Source organism: Erpetoichthys calabaricus, chromosome 4 (assembly GCF_900747795.2).
Source record: "Erpetoichthys calabaricus chromosome 4, fErpCal1.3, whole genome shotgun sequence".
Taxonomy (NCBI): Eukaryota; Metazoa; Chordata; class Cladistia; order Polypteriformes; family Polypteridae; genus Erpetoichthys; species Erpetoichthys calabaricus.
Window position 1 is genome coordinate 234,757,129 of NC_041397.2, and position 17,130 is coordinate 234,774,258.

A 17,130-nucleotide genomic window follows, 5' to 3' on the forward strand; every position below is an offset into this window, starting at 1 on the left:
AAGCCCAAGGAGCTCCAAAGGGCAGGGCACAGTTATAAGACATACTGTGGACCCCCAGGAGGTAGTAACAAAGGAGAGAATGAAGACAGAATTGAGTATCATTGTAAATGATGCTGCACATCCTCTCTCTGACGCATTAACACTGAGGACTTTCAGTACAAGTGTGTAAAGAAATGCTGCAGGGGACTCTACATCATCACTGTGACAGCTCTTTGTTATCTCCTCTAGTAAGTTTTCTCTTTTTAGTAAATCTCATGGGTCTTTGTTATAATATTTATGTTCATATTTAGTTATTTTACTGAGCTTCTCTAAACAGCCAAATATCTCCCTTTCGACAATTAAACTTACCTATCTAAACATATTTAAGATAGGAATTTCAGGCTGTTAATGTTATTGTATGTCTGGTAAGTCTAAAGCTAAACTTGAGAAAGCACCAACTAGAAGACTTGTAGCTGCCACCCAGTGACAAACTGTGATGCCCGCCCCCCCTACACACACACACACACCTTTACAGGGAGGAGAAATGCCAGGTACACCCAAGTCCAGCAATGCACACTTGGAAACCAAACCAGGATTATTGCCTTTTAACTGGCAAACAAAAACACTACAAAGAGTGAAACAATGTACAGTAGTGAAGTTTCTTCAGTTAATTCTTCCCCAGTCTTTACTGTGGCTCCACGCGCTGTCCTCGGGCTCACGCACTGCCTGCCTGCACCTTCACACCACCGGTTTGGCTGCACACTGCTCTGCCCAGTTTTCCCAAATCTGTAAAACTGAAGCGCTTGCAGGTAGGTGGTCTCTCTCAACATCCCACCCTGTCCACACTCACCATTTCGAATAAACTGTGGCTTACTGTTGCACATGGAAAAAGAAACAGGACAATGGAGATTAAAATGCATGGAGCAATAGTGTGAAATTCATTAGTTGTAGAACAATATTTCAATCATTTGCTTTTTCTGCAAAGCAAATTCAGTTTCACAAGAATCGTCTCGCTCATCACTACTTTGGGCAATCATGGTTACATTTTGATTCTTCTACACTGTGCCAGTGGAGCTCTTTGCCTTACCTTCAGAATGGACCTTAATGGTTAGTAAAAATCATCTACCACCACTCTACTCGTAAATGGAGGGAGGGATGGAGCATCTGACAGACTAGTGCACGCACTCACACCCACCTGCCAGTGGTCCTTGACCTGAGGAGCCTTCCAGGAGCCATATGACTTCCACAAATGTTTTCCACACTTTCCAGTAGCCGCCTGTAGAAGATGATCAGTGTGTCCATTAAAAGAGCAATGCACACAAAAATCCACCAGACCTAAACAAAAGACTTCACAATATGCATTTGAACAAAATGGGACAGTACACATGAAGCTTTAAATAAGGCACTATAAACAATAAGGTTTCTTCACATCTCTTCTCACCAATACCAGTGAAATTTTGTCTATTAGTCACATAATGCTCAGATTTATGAGTTGACGAATGCAAAAAACCCCAAAAATGTTACTTATAACCAAGAAACAAAGGGTAAAACAGAAATAACACACAACACAACATTAGGGTCGCACTGGGACAACTAAATCATAAACTAAGACCTTTAGAGTCCATGCTTCTACACCACCAGCCATTCAGCTGAGGGCAGACACACGTCTAATAATGTTTGTTAAGAAATTCAGATTTGAATATTAGTATTTCCAAAAATTCCACTGAGAGACCAGTGTGATCTTTAAAGCATTGGCACACCCAAGGAAAATATTCACTTAGGAGAGAAGTCAAGGAGAACGAGGAGAAATGTCAACTGAAATGAAATGAGAAGACGGAGAGATCTGAAAGTAAAGAACAAGGACAGCAATATGGATTCGTGGCCAGTCCTGTGCCGTAATGTTTATGGGATGCAACATGCCGAGGGCATTTAAAAAATGGTATTCGGGGATAGAGGGGTGGAGGACACATCAGAGCAATGATGCCCATTATTGTATTATACTTCATTTGAATGATTTTCTGTTCAGCATAGTATTATGGAATAAGGTACTGAAAATTTTTTTTTATTAAAATGGTACGGTACCAGCAGTTCCATACTTTCAGTACCTCAAGTAAATGGCAGCTTTAAAAGACCTTGTGCTCAGCTTTTCTTTTTTCTTGTCGCCAATGGACTGAAGACTCCATGAGGGATTAACCATCCAGAAAGCCCCCTCCACCCTTCCCAAACACCATGGTGGAAAACTCAGAAAAGAACCGCGGAGTGTGGTGCAACAGGTTAGATCAATACACCCTAAAGTATCGAGTTTTATATCAATACCAGCGTTCAGACCTCTGTACTGCTTATGAAAGCATTTCGGAAGTCAATAATGGACAGCTGCAAAATCCCCGTCTTACTCCTGGTCTCCCTGGTGTGCTGCTCCATGGCGCAGTGTTTGTGATAGCTGTGATATCCCAATCGTGTCAAAGCATTAAAGGGTGAGTGCGCGTCTCTTGTGAATTGTGTCGCAGCATGTAGTTTCGTTTTGTGAAGTCTAAGAAACGGATATTTTTCCACAACTGCAATATCAAGTGTTAAGAGGAGGGGGAAAACTGAAAGGGAAGCAAATGTTAACTTCCAGTACTGAAAATCCCAAAATGCTGGTACCATACCATTTTATAATTGGTTAGTTTTTTTGTTTTTTTTTTCAGTATTGGTATACCATGTAACCCTAACTAGAAGGCTAGACTGAGACCGTGGGAAGAATGAGGTTTGGGTATCCGTTATTTGCTTTGGTACCGATACTGAGGTCAGAAAGTCAAAATTTTAGTACCAATCCAACACTAGTATGGAATTTAAGCTCAAAACGTGACAGAAGCAAACTTCTTATCGAGAGCATCATTAGTTAGAAGGCTGCTAATGGATATTTTATTAATTACTACATCGAACCCAATTCTCACAAGGCTGCTTTATGGAATGCAGCGTACATGTGGGGGATTGGCACCGAATGGGGGAAAGGGAACATGAAAGAAACGAAGAGAGGATGAGATGGAAGAGGAGAAGATAACAGAACACCATATGTCTTAAGGAGGTAAGATGCAGGAAGAGGAAGGAGGAACAGGAATCTTCGATCTCAGCAAATGTAATATCCAAAGCCTGTTGCCACCAAACTTCTTCTCCAAAGACCCAACACTCAAATGAGGTCAGGGCAGAAAAGAAAAGAGACAAAGTGGCCACCCATTCTGTAAAAGACTGGAGTACGAGACCAAGAAGGAAATCTGCCTGATTCATGCCATGCCCACAGACACTGAATGCTAATCCCACTATTTCATTTTAGGCTTTGGCTCATCCGTGCATTCAGCACACAGCCACACTTGTCTCATCTCTCATGTCACCATAACTGACACGCGCCATCCGAGGAGTTCTGGAAAATAGCACACCGACCGTGGAGTTTCTTTGAAGCCGCAGCATCCAATTAACAGTCTGACAACACAAAGCAGCCAAGCGTGAGTGCAGCAGCAGTTTCTGCCGTGGTGATTTTGGCTGAGCTCCAGCAGATGAGATCTTAGCATTTAAAAGCGACAGAAATCCACCAATTATATATGTTTCTTTCTAAACCTGCTTACGGGATGTACCTGTCAGCATTAAGCAGCAGTGACAGGGAACTGGAAATTCTCCCAGAGTCGCATGTCACTTCAAAATTGGTGGCCAATGAAATGCCATTCGGAACATCTGGATTAGTTTAGGAAGCAAATTCAAAGCATGCAGCTCTTCAGACTGCTTCACGCCTTGTGTCACAGGGAGCAAGCAGTGGGCTGCTTTCCTCATCAGAGTCTTGGGGAAAATGGACTGCCATGTCAGACGACCGACCGTCTCAAAAAGACAACAGCATTTCTTTGAAATTTTCTCTCGTCTTTATTAACCAGGATGGTACTTTCTTGTGATGTAAGGCACATTTTTTACCAGTTTAGACTGAATGACACAAAACTTCAGTTTAATAACTTAAATGGTACAAAGTCTGAATGGTTTTTATGTAGAAAACATTTCAAGTGATGCTGCTGCACTCTTTTAGGTTCATGTCCATTTTTATTCACCTCAAATTATGCTATTGGCAAGCTGCTTAAAGGAAGAGGAGGAATCTCAACTTCAGCATTAAGACACTTTTTTTTGTAAATTTACATTCAGCAAAGACCGTATTGTAAGCGAAAGGTGTGTGTTTTTTAAAAAAAAGGATTATTTGACACCAGTATAAATAGTTCTTGCACAAAACAGATTTGGAACCTTCCTGAAGAAGAATCACACTCTGTACCATAATTCTCGAAAGGCACGCATGAACAGAATGTTAAAATGTGAAGTAGATTGGCCTTCTCCAGAAAATCTTTTTTTTTTTTTGTAATCTCTATGGGAGGTATGATTTTAAGATGGCAGCATGATGAGCACAAGATCAGCGATAGGTCCAAAGTTTTCAATTCATTTCATCACCACAGATTCTAATGGAAAAATAATTTACCAGAAGAGTGCTTTACAAGTTTTCACCGTGCATAGCAGCACATATCCTTCACTATTCAATTGCTCCTGGCCGAGTCGCCACATAGACAAAGACGACAATCAGGAGCACCACCACCGCTAGCGTGGGCAGAACAACAGTGGCGATCTGCTGCCGGGCCTCCTGCATCGCCTGTTTCCTTTCCTTTTTATCTTTTGAGGTTTCTTTCTTTGGCTTCCCTTTTAGCTGCCTCATTTTGGGATATGGAGGGGAAAATCCCTCGGCGTCTGGCGTGACGTCAAGATGCCCTCCAGTCCGAGATGCAAGTGGGGTTGGGAAGGTGGGACTGGGCTTCAACTGTAATGTTGGTCACCTGTTAAGAGGAGAAGAATAATAAAGTCAATCTTGGTTGCTTAACACAGAAAAAGAGTACATTTAGCTTTTGTACATATGTAAACGAGGTAGCATAAATTTACATATGAGAATATGTGGATTAAAAATGTAATTTAACCTCCTGGACATTAACCCCACGCTTCTCTCTTGCACTTGGAATTCTATGTAAAATGTAAGCCAGAGCATGACTTGAGTAACCCGTTATGTTCGCATGTACTGGGTTAAGTCTGCATAACCATTAGGACAGAAATCTGCTGCCATCTAGTGGAGAAAATAACATCATGCCACCAAAAAAAAAAAAAAAATCTATGACTTGTACCACTCTATCATTATTAATGAGTGGGAGAGGATTGGCATGGCATTTAAACAAGAAGCTGTAAAGCCAGTTTTAGAACAAACTAAAACTGAACCATTGGCTGAATCAAGCAAGAGTTATAACAATGAGAACTGGTCATCAAACATTGCCAGAGAGTGTGAAACTGATGCATATGGTACTGCATGACTGTGTAACGGCCGACCCCTTACCCAGCCGGCAACTACACCTCCAAGACCTGTGGCCTGGATAATTTACTGAGATGAATCTAACTATCAAGCCGTACCTCTTAACAAATTACACTTTTCCCCCACAATTGACGATGTAAATATAAGCACGCAAAAAGCAGATGATGTAAAAGTAAACTGATTAAATGTATTAAATGAAACCACAAGACAAATGCAAAAATAGAAACATATATAAATATAAATATCCCTCCACCACATCAACAATGAGACACCACCATATATAAATACAACAAAACCCTCCCTTGCCCCTGTAACATATAACACACAACATGAATAACAAAAATGAATGATATACTGAATGATTGTGAACTTGAGTCCGGTTATAAAAACTGTCCTGAATACAGATGACTGAACTAGTGGTACATGAGTCGTTTGATTTTCCCAGTAAATGGAACCACCTCACCATGATTCCTCGGCGGATGGTGGATGGCGAATCGACCCCGGGGTCTCAGCAGATGAAGGATGAAAGACAGTCCGGCAAAATGAAAAACAAACTGATGCAAAGGCACGATGTGGAAAAACAGCAAGTAAGTTGATACGTGGTTGAAAAACAAATGGTCTCCTTTCTTCTCTCTCTTCCTCTCTCCTTTCTGATTACTTAAATAGTCCTTGTGACGACTGTAATTGATTAATTAAGAACAGGTGTTTTCCAGGTTAGAGGCTGTGGTCTTCTTCCATCATCCGTCCCCCTTTTACGGGGATGGCATTTCCTGATACACACACAAACAGCAAACGGGACAATGGAAACAAGACGCACTCAGAACTGACATTTGACAACACTAACTATGTAGCCCCGCTGACCAAAGGCCAATCCATTACAAGGCCGATGTAGTGCCACCCATCATCCTATCATGCATGTGTTTGGGATGTGGAGGAAAACGGATTGTCTAAACCGACATGGAAAGAGGCAATAAATGTCACATTAGTAGAAGGCCTATGAGGTCAACCACTGTGCCATCCACGATACAAGTCAGTTACAGTTTATAACTATATAGACAGGCACAAGGTAAAGCTGAAAGTAGCACAACCAGATATGGTAATCCGTTTGTAAGGGACATGCTAATTTTACTACTATTTCTAGATAAACGAATACCATCCAGCTGCAGAAAGGCATCTGCAGGTCCCATTTCACTCCCTCCTTTTGGAAATGCTTAAGGTAGCCAGGCAAGTGGCAGCAGCGGAGAAAGCAGGTGTACAAAACCAAGCATCATCTACAACGTCCCTTTCTACAACACCTTTTTTTTTTTTTTTATATAGTGCCATTTTGTGAAGTAACTTTGAAAGCAGTAATCAGACCCATGTACTGTGTAGGAAGCAGGACCCTTTCACTGTGTAGCCCATCTTCTTCTACATTAAGGAAATAATATTCTAAGCTCCACTGCTCCCTCTTCCCTGAATCCTGAAGAGTATGGAGTTAAACAGCACAAAGTGGGAATGTACTATACACTTCATTATGTGTTGGTTTGGGTTTGCCAGACCCCAAGACTTCAGAAGCCTATGAGTGACTTAAGTCTTAAGAGCAACTGCTTTGTTCATCGAGCCCTTGTCTGAAAACATGGCATCTCAGCAGTAAAAGTGTATATTCCAATCCATGAAGATTACGCTGATCAGCCCCATACCTAAAAATATGTAGACTCAGCAGTCGGTAACAGGGCTGATTGCAGCTGCAATCAGGAAGATTGATTACTGGCAAATATATCTGGATGCAAGATGCCTTGTGATCTTCACTAATACCTGTTTTCTACAGGATGACATACAACAAATACCCAGAAGGTATTGATGAAGCAATCCATTGAAAATATAACTTCTAACCCCAAAAATTCTGGCAACTGAAGTTCACAATAAAGGGACTCATGATGAGAAGGCTTTGGCGATCATTGATCAAAAGGGCAGTCATTCTAGATGGTGTAGCACAAAATATAAAGAATAAAGACATGACAGCATGCTGACAAGTACACTGGGGCCATTGACTTCACTTCCATTTACATTTTGACCTCTGGAACCGACTTATGTCAATAGATTCCTACTATAATGGCACTATATCTACTTATTGCCTAAACTATTGATTTTTACTGTTCCAAAAATGTCTACAAAAAAGCTACAATCTCACTCTGAACTGCCCAAAGTTTTAGAGGGAAAAATGTAGGTGCATTCTGTTTGTTCAGTTAGCATGCGTTCAACCTGTGGCTGCGTTAACAGCAAGCAAAGCAGGTGAGGCCAGTGACGTAGAACATGAAACTGCGACTCAAGCACTAGAACGCTAAGGGCACCGCAAGTTAGGAGCTGAACGACTGCTCTAAATGAAGTAAGTAAGCTGCTCTCTAGTTAATGTAGCCCATTGCAATTAGGGACTTTTGCCTTAATAGCCAACACTTCCCAGGAATCACTGTAATAGAGATGATGTTTAATAAACCAAGGCAGACTACAATCTTTTACTTTCGATGTACAGAATCTATTGAACATGCCAGTCAGATACTTTTATCAGGCTGTGCCACTCCATCTTATGGATGCCAAGCTCTACGACAGCAGACATTAGTTTTCAAAACAAATAAGCCTAATGACAGTCCAGTCATGTCAGGGTTACAGTGTTTAATCACTGCCCAGCCGTTATTTAACATTTTAATTTACGTAAGTTTCAAGTATTGCCTGCCACTGCATCTTTAGTGAACTGCTAAAAGATATCTCTCTATTATGAAAAAAAATCCTGGAGAGAAACAGTAGGGCGTCAAGACATGATTTTCACGTTAAGATCACGGAAGACAGTTAAAAGACCCGCGAGGACCTTAAACACTAGACATTGTGCCAAGAGATTGACCCAGGACTGTCTCGCGATGACGTAGAACATGAGATTCTTGCAAGACACGCCATACTTTCAATCATTATCAAATAGGACAATGGGGCAGCAAAACATTCAGTCTTATGAAGGATTTGAGCACACACAGGTCCAGGGTATCGGCGCATTTAAAGTGTATAAGGACAATACGTTATAAATGAAATGTCGACAACTAAGTGAAGAAGAAAGCAGCGCGGAGAAAAGAGACTCAAAAGCATTGGAGAGAAAAAAGAGCAGAAAAGAAAAAATAATCTAGGTGCAAATTCAGAAAATAAGAAAAGTAATCATCAGCCCGGAACAAGTGGAATTGAAACAAAGCACGTCCAATCGGGCTCAGAATTAAAAGACAGTAAAAGACAAAGTAGAACTTCATAAACACATTCACAGACGTTGGGGCTATAAACATGCAGAGCAGATTATGAAAGCAGTGGAATTCGAAGGGCTCAAAAAAAACAAATGCGTGATACAAATGTGGAGAAAGTTAAAGAATATGAAAGTAAGAAAATTAGAAAGTATAAAAAAAAGAAACTAAAGATCGCAGTAGCGCAAACAAATGGAAATTATTACTCGAAAAAGGGAAAATAATCACCACGTACCAGGTGTCATTGAAAAAAAAGCAGGACAAAGCAAGGTCAGAAATAAAAGACAGAGTAGAAAACAAAGTAAAATGTCATAAAGAGGTTACAAAACAAAGGGGCCAAACACATGCAGGTTAGAGATAATGAAAACTGGAATTCAAAAGACTAAAAAAAAAAAAAAAAATGTAGGCGTGAAACACATGCAGAGCAAGATACAGAATATCAAAGCAGAAAAAAACAACAGTGTCAAAAAAAAGAAAGTAAACATTGCATTAGCGCAAAGAAAGAGAAATTATTACTTGGAGAAATAACTAAACGGCGAATAGAGATCGAATATATGGACACAGGTGATATGTCAGAAGTATGTAAATATTGTAAGGCTTTGAAGATTAAGTCAGAGAATTTCAAAAATATGTTTTACCTCACATGCATTTATTGGTTACTTTGCAAAAAAAATTATTAACTGCTGATGATGTAGATCGCTTTGTCTCTGCTGAAATTCCAAACAGAGAAACCTATCCTGAATTATTGTACAAAGTCATTAAACACGTCTCACTGACCTCATTTAAAAGATTCAGCATGTTGGGATTCTAAAGATTCTAAATATTGTTTTTACAGAAGTTCTAAAATAAAAGTGAAACTAATGAAATAGCATCAATTCAAAGAAAAAAAAAATCTTAAGTGTGTATCCAGAAAACCAAACACGTGGGTTGGCGAAAGAAGCAAGCAGGGGGCAAAGCCCTCTGGTTTTATAAAAGAAGAAAGTTCTGGATAACCATGACAGCGATAAACCACTTTTGTTTTTCCTCTTTCACTGTATATATATTCTAAGTAATGACTGTTTCATTTATGCTGAGGTGTGTATTTTTGTGGAATTCATGCCATACTAGAATTAGAAATGATGCTTCTTTCCCACCTCTAAAATACCAGCAACCATTGTGTGGCATATTTGAGGGCAGAGGTCTTGCCAAAAGGTGGCAGTGCTGCAAGCTTTGTGGTTCTAACCTCTGCTCTCATTCTGTTTCCTTCCTTTATTTATTTATTTTTGCTGTTGTTATTGGCACAATCTCAGTGTGGTAGTAGTAAAACTCTACAGAGACGACAAAATGTACTTTTTGGGATGCAGCTCTCTGCAAGGAACCTCCTTGCAGCCAGTGCTTGGACTGCCTTCTCTCCAGATGGTGGCTTCAGCCTAAGGCACATTTATGTATGGTTAAAAGGTAATAGCCAAAGCTTATTAACCTTCTATAAAAAAATAAATAAAATAAAAAAACTCTCCCATGCACCAAAAGGAATGGGTGTATTCTCACAGACAACTTTCATTTACTACGTACTCCACAGTAAAGGAGCGTTCCAAAACAAGGCAGTTGTCGCTACTACTAATCAAGTACAAATCCAAAAGAAATGCCTTTCCTGCTTCCTGCTGCCCTAAATAGCACCTAGCAAAATGGAGTTTTTATTAGAAAGCTTTTCCTGAATGTATACTCCTGTTCAGCATTGCTTTCTAGCTCACCATTCCTGTTATCTTTTGTTTTATTGTGTTTTTTTTTCCTTTCGGTCTGTTAGGCATTTCTGGACAAGAGCAGAACCTTTTGAGTTTTCAGCAGATGGTATCAGACCAGAAAATGTTTTAAGCAAGCACTGTATAGAGTGGAGTACATCTAGATGACACTTCGCAATTCTTATAAGTCTACTTGCTTCAGAATTAAAAATGGAATTGAAGAGCTCTAAATCGGAGGTAGAAATTAACTTTAGGAAGTTTCCAGCTGAATCATGTCTTTCTACAGCATAGTCCACTTCATGTTGAATCAATATTAGAGCTTGTGATTGGTAATGTAAACCTCACAAGTCTAGATAAAAATAGTATACTTATCTAATATGTTCTTTAACGCCCACACAGTCGCAAATTCAATTCAGCCTCACCCATCAAGTAAGTAGGGTTCAAATCCATAAAAGTTATCAGAAACGAGGATATAAAGCCCATAAACAAATGGCGTAGGGGATGCAGATTTAGATGGCAGCATGAACTGAGGAGACTTTCCAGGATAGGAATTTCACTTGGCTCTGCTGCCTTGACTGCTGGACATAAGAGTCTGTTAGTCTGTTTGGAATAATAAGGCTCTTGAAGCATGTCATCAAACAAGGAAAATAAAAAAATGATAGATGGTTCGTTTTGGAACCCAAACTGTGCTATTTTACATTTGTTTGAGTAAGTTAAAGTTTAGGTGGCGGGTGGTGGGAATGAAGAATACAATGTGTGTGCTAAAGCCTCCTAAGATTCAACTAATTCAGAGTAATTAAAGCTAAAACTGTAAATACCACTACTGAGCTGACATGGTACATTCTAATAGTGGCAGACTTTGGAAGAGTGTGCCACACAAGCAGGAGACAAGCAGCCTGATGTTAATGCAGTGCTTGGCTATGTGCCAATGTTCTGCACAGCATGGTGCAGGCCAAAGGAAACAGGTGCTGCTGGCTTCTGTTCAACACTCCTGAAATGCACCGGCATCACTTTGGTTAGAACTGTACCTTGAATGTTGCTTAGTTACTGTACATACACATAATAAAGGCTAACAATGCAGCCTGTAGATAGTATGCACATACAGTATTAGCAAATAGTGATTGATGTTTACATATTCATAGTAGTTAAAGATCTGCAGGAAGACACAGCTCAAAATGCAGGCAGCAGTGATGCAAATGTGAGCTGCTGACAAAATAAAAATTCGTCATGGCCCAAGTTCATCTGTGGCTACACAGCGTGATGAAAGAACTGCTTGGGTCTCAATGTTTGTCTGATGTACATCTCTTATTTAAAAGGTAAGGAATTATGGGCATGTAATTTGTGATTGCACAGGGGCCACCTGAGGAGCGACTGTGCTGCACCCCAGTTAAGCCCCATTTGCATTGTAAGGTATCCAATACTCTTTTCACCCTGAATTGTATAGCAATTACATTTAGGATGATGCTTATCCCTTTAAGACCCCAGTTTAGGAGGAGGACACATTTCAAAACCGCATAGACTAAGCTGATTACATTGTGAAAACAATGATGTTTTAAAATAATGGTACAAGTGGAACGAGTCCTGTCTCTTAGGAAATAAAAAAAAAAAAATGTTTAGCAATTGTGTATGTTGAGAATATTAGAATTTGTATTTATAAATGAAATAGAAATATTTTTGGATACAGTATTTTTAAAAAACACTAACTCAATTTTTAATATTTAAATTGTACAATACAAACACGCACATTTTAAAGATGAAATATGAAAGCAGAAGCTTTAGTTTGCTAGCAAATTGCAAGTATCAAATTAAGTGCATTCTTTCCTATACCTGTAAATGCAAAACTAAACCGAAACACTTTACTTAAATGTGACCGGGGTATTTTGTTTTTTCAAATTTTCTTGGCTGCCACTGCTTCTTACAGCAAACATAAATAAATAATAACAATAGGATACTTCCACTTTCACGTGTAAAAAAGAGTTTAGGATGCCATCTAAGCAATTTCAGAAGCAATGACGTATCAAGCATAAACTGCTCGTTTTCAAGTAAAAGAAAAAATAAGCTAAAAAGAAATGCATAACCTTAACATTACAAGGATATAAAGGCACATATATTTTACCCCACTGCATTGAAAAATATATATCATGTGCAAAAATATTTTAATACTATCCCAGATTGATATTTTTTCATCCCAGCTGTAACATTTATCATAGCTTATTTTTAAAAACTAAAAAGGAGATGCTGCATGCAGCAGCTTGTAATTTCAGAGGTACACACAGTCTTACTTCATCACTGGGCATATAATAAATGCGTAAAGTTAAGGTAATGCCAAATTAAGCTTGTGAGTATTTTACTTGACCTCAGAAGAAGTACTGACAACCTAGAAAGAATATTCATGATTGTTTTGATGAAGTATCGCTTCCACAAAAGTTAAAAAAAAAATAGATGTGTTGTCTTTAATAATCTTAATATAATAAAACATATATAAACGCAAAAAAGTTGGTGAATGCTTTGGCAGTACCTGCATTTCTGCATTATTTCCTCATGACAATGTGGTTTGATCTTCAGGTCACAACAAACATACAGTCTTCTTGAACAAATACCTAATAAGTATTTCTACTAATTGTTGCCAGTGCCAAACACATTGAGTGAATTTACATGAACATGCAAAACCAGGATAAGGTGAGTAACTTGGTAAAGGCAGAAACTTGGTTTCTAAATAACCTTAGTTTAATGTCCACGTAAGGAGTTCTCCTTTGGCAAAATGCTCCGACATCAGTAAACTAGGCAAAGAAGAGTTAATCATCATCATTGGCCACCATGACACCAAATGCAAGCATAGAGACTGTGAGAATGTTCTTCTGTTTTATAAATACAGTACTGTGCAAAAGTTTTAGGCAGGTGTAAAAAAATGCTGTAAACAAAGAATGCTTTCAAAAATGGAAGTGTTAAATCATTTAATTTTCATCAAATCAACAAAATGCAGTGAAAGAACAAAAGAGAAATCTAAATCAAATCAATATTTGGTGTGACCACCCTTTGCCTTCAAAACAGCATCAATTCTTCTAGGTACACTTGCACACAGTGTTTGAAGGAACTCGGCTAGTAGGTTGTTCCAAACATCTTGGAGAACTAACCACAGATCTTCTGTGGATGTAGGCTTCCTCACATCCTTCTGTCTCTTCATGTAATCCCAGACACACTCGATGATGTTGAGATCAGGGCTCTGTGGGGGCCATACCATCACTTCCAGTACTTCTTGTTCTTCTTTACGCTAAAGATAGTTCTTAATGACTTTGACTGTATGTTTGGGGTCGTTGTCCTGCTGCAGAATAAATTTGGGGCCAATCATACGCCTCCCTGATGGTACTGCATGATGGATAAGTATCTGCCTGTATTTTTCAGCATCGAGAACACCATTAATTCTGACCAAATCTCCAAGTCCATTTGCAGAAATGCAGCCCCAAATGTTCAAGGAGCCTCCCCCATGCTTCACTGTTGCCTGCAGACACTCATTACTGTACCGCTTTCCAGCCCTTCGACGAACAAACTGCCTTCTGCTACAGCCAAATATTTCAAATTTTGACTCATCAGTCCAGAGCACCTGCTGCCATTTTTCTGCACCCCAGTTCCTATGTTTTTGTGCATACTTGAGTTGCTTGGCCTTGCTTCCATGTCGGAGGTATGGCTTTTTGGCTGCAACTCTTCCATGAAGACTACTTCTGGCCAGACTTCTCCGGACAGTAGATGGGTGAACCTGGGTCCCACTGGTTTCTGCCAGTTCTGAGCTGATGGCACTGCTGGACATCTTCCGATATCGAAGGGTAATAAGCTTGATGTGTCTTTCATCTGCTGCACTAAGTTTCCTTGGCCGACCACTGCATCTACAATCCTCAACGTTGCCCATTTCTTTGTGCTTCTTCAAAAGAGCTTGAACAGCACATCTTGAAACCCCAGTCTGTTTTGAAATCTTTGTCTGGGAGAGACCTTGCTGATGCAGTATAACTACCTTGTGTCTTGTTGCTGTGCTCAGTCTTACCATGACATGAAACTGTCTTCCACAACCTCACCTTGGTAGCAGAGTTTGGCTGTTCCTCACCCAGTTTTAAGCCTCCTACACAGCTGTTTCTGTTTCAGTTAATGACTGTGTTTCAACCTACATGTGACATTGATGATCATTAGCACCTGTTTGGTAGAAATGGTTGATCATACACCTGACTGTAATCCTACAAAATCCCTGACTTTGTGCAAGTATACCTATAAGAATTGATGCTTGTTTGAAGGCAAAAGGTAGTAACACCAAATATTGATTTGATTTAGATTTTTCTTTGCATTTTGTAAATTGGTAACAATAAACAATCATTATTTATATTTCTGAAAGCAGTCTTTGTTTACAGCATTTTTTTTTTTTTACACCTGCCTAAAACTTTTGCAGAGTACTGTATATTTAGTGGGCGGCACGGTGGCGCAGTGGGTAGCACTGCTGCCTCGCAGTTGGGAGATCTGGGGACCTGGGTTCGATTCCCGGGTCCTCTCTGCGTGGAGTTTGCATGTTCTCCCCGTGTCTGCGTGGGTTTCCTCCGGGCGCTCCGGTTTCCTCCCACATTCCAAAGACATGCAGGTTAGGTGGATTGGCGATTCTAAATTGGCCCTAGTGTGTGCTTGGTGTGTGGGTGTGTTTGTGTGTGTCCTGCGGTGGGTTGGCACCCTGCCCAGGATTGTTTCCTGCCTTGTGCCCTGTGTTGGCTGGGATTGGCTCCAGCAGACCCCCGTGACCCTGTGTTCGGATTCAGCGGGTTGGAAAATGGATGGATGGATGGATGTATATTTAGTCTATGTCCTGTGAAGTAAATAACATCCATCCCCTTTTTACAACCGAAAGGAGCTTCCGAAGATTCAACATATGGACATTGGCCGCCACAGCACTGTTTCAACATATCTATAGGATATAGGTGGATTAAAACTAAACTCACACTTTATAGGTTTCTATTAGTGGCTTGCATGAATGCACGATCTTTTCTACTTGGATGTGCAAATGAGCCCTGCATAGGAGTAGCATGTTTCTTGCCTTAGACTCAGTGCTTCTGAGATAACGATAATACAGGTATTTTTTTTTAATTCAATAAAATAATAATTGCATTATGTTACTAAAAAGCAAATAGACTATGCAATGCATGTTACTTCATAGTGTGTTAACCCTAACACTGCTCCTGAGATTGTGCTGCTATGTTTAAGAACTGTGCATTCAGATCAACATAAATATAGCTATTTCTGAAATATAAAAACAGCTTATATCAACCAGTACAAGGATTAATGCCATCACTGGAGCACATGCCCCAGGAAATTTATCTTTGTGTACACTTCTACCTGTGGCTATTGAAAATGTATGCAAACTTAACACATGCACAGGCAATGTACAATGGACAAAAAATAAAGTGTGCAGACTACAAAATCCTTAACTGTAACTTGGGTAAGGGTTTACATGGCTAAATAACCAGGCTACCTGCAGACAAATCTATGTACGTTAACCTGGTTTTTCCCAGACTCAGAAATATCCCAGTTTTGCTAACTGGAATATGTGATCACATGGCATTTTAGAAATTGGGTTTCTGTAAATAGCTGGGTGTTTAAAGTGCACATAAATGCAGTCACTGTTTAAATATTCGAGGTCCAGGCTGGAAAAAGGCTGTGACCCATCAGGTCAATAACTAACTGGTGCAGGTGTCCTAATCAGTGAAATGTGATTGCAGGTATGGCTTGAAGGCACCCAAATTTACTTACTGACAGAATCTGATATTCTAAAGAAACATACTGTATGTTCATGTAAACCATGCCCAGATAAGGAGAAATATCAGAGGACCTTAGAAGAAGAACAGAGATTCATAAAGCTTGAAAAAGGCTTAAAAAGAATTTCAATGGTCAGGGTGTTTTGATCATAAAAAGCACAGCATGCAAAAATGAAGGTGAAAAGAAACCTAGACTAATAGCAGAAACCCTACAGAAATGTCCTGAACTTGCCTAAACCACAGTTCATGTTTTCACTATAAGAAAAACACTGAACAAGAATGGTCTCCATAGAAGGGCTCAATGAAGGAAATACTGTTCTCCTAAAAAAATTACTACTAGATGTCCAAAGATCACAAAAAAAACACACATGGATGTTCCACAAGTTTAATTCTCTTACAAAAATGCACAATTCGATTGTTGGTGTAGTGGGAACACACACACTGCGGTGATACCGAAACACTATTTCAGCTGTAGAGAGAGCATCATAGTATAAAGCTGTTTTGTTTTAACAGAGCTTTGTACCATAGATAGAATAATACATTTAGAAACTACACTAGGCAATTTTACATAGGGGTGTCAGTGTAGTAGTTTTCCACTTGAAGAAGTTGCAACAAAAAAATTACCTGAAACAAAGGAGTAAATCATATCCCAACCCAACTGGAATGCTGTGACATGACCTGAAGAGAAATGTTTATCCAAAAAATACAAACAATACGAATAAACAAACAGTTCTGCAAGAAGCAAAGGTCTAAATGTGCTGCTGATCAATGTGCAAGCCTGTTCAGCAGCTACAGGAAATGTTAGGTGGAGGTCACTGCTGCTACAGGAAGATCAACCAGTTAGTACAAACCAGGGGGTTCACAGACATTTTCAGTCCTGGACTGTGACTGTTTAAACAATGTGTTCAGTAATGACAAGAAGTACTGCAATTATGTGTGTATTATTAGTTCACACAGATTGAGTGTGTCTATTATTGTGACTTACTTGAGGGTCAGACCAGATCTGAGTGAATAATTAATGCAAAAACCTGGGTCATTAA

General features: G+C 39.6%; 1 long non-coding RNA gene across 1 annotated transcript in view; it reads right to left on the reverse strand.

The window, feature by feature from the left end:
* Nucleotides 1-4,722: 4,722 nt before the first annotated feature.
* LOC114650654 (uncharacterized) overlaps nucleotides 4,723-17,130 on the reverse strand; it is a 67,782-nt gene continuing 55,374 nt past the window's right edge. The window contains exon 4 of the long non-coding RNA XR_003716038.2: nucleotides 4,723-4,814. This is a non-coding gene — a long non-coding RNA (uncharacterized LOC114650654). The remainder of the gene's footprint in view (nucleotides 4,815-17,130) is intronic.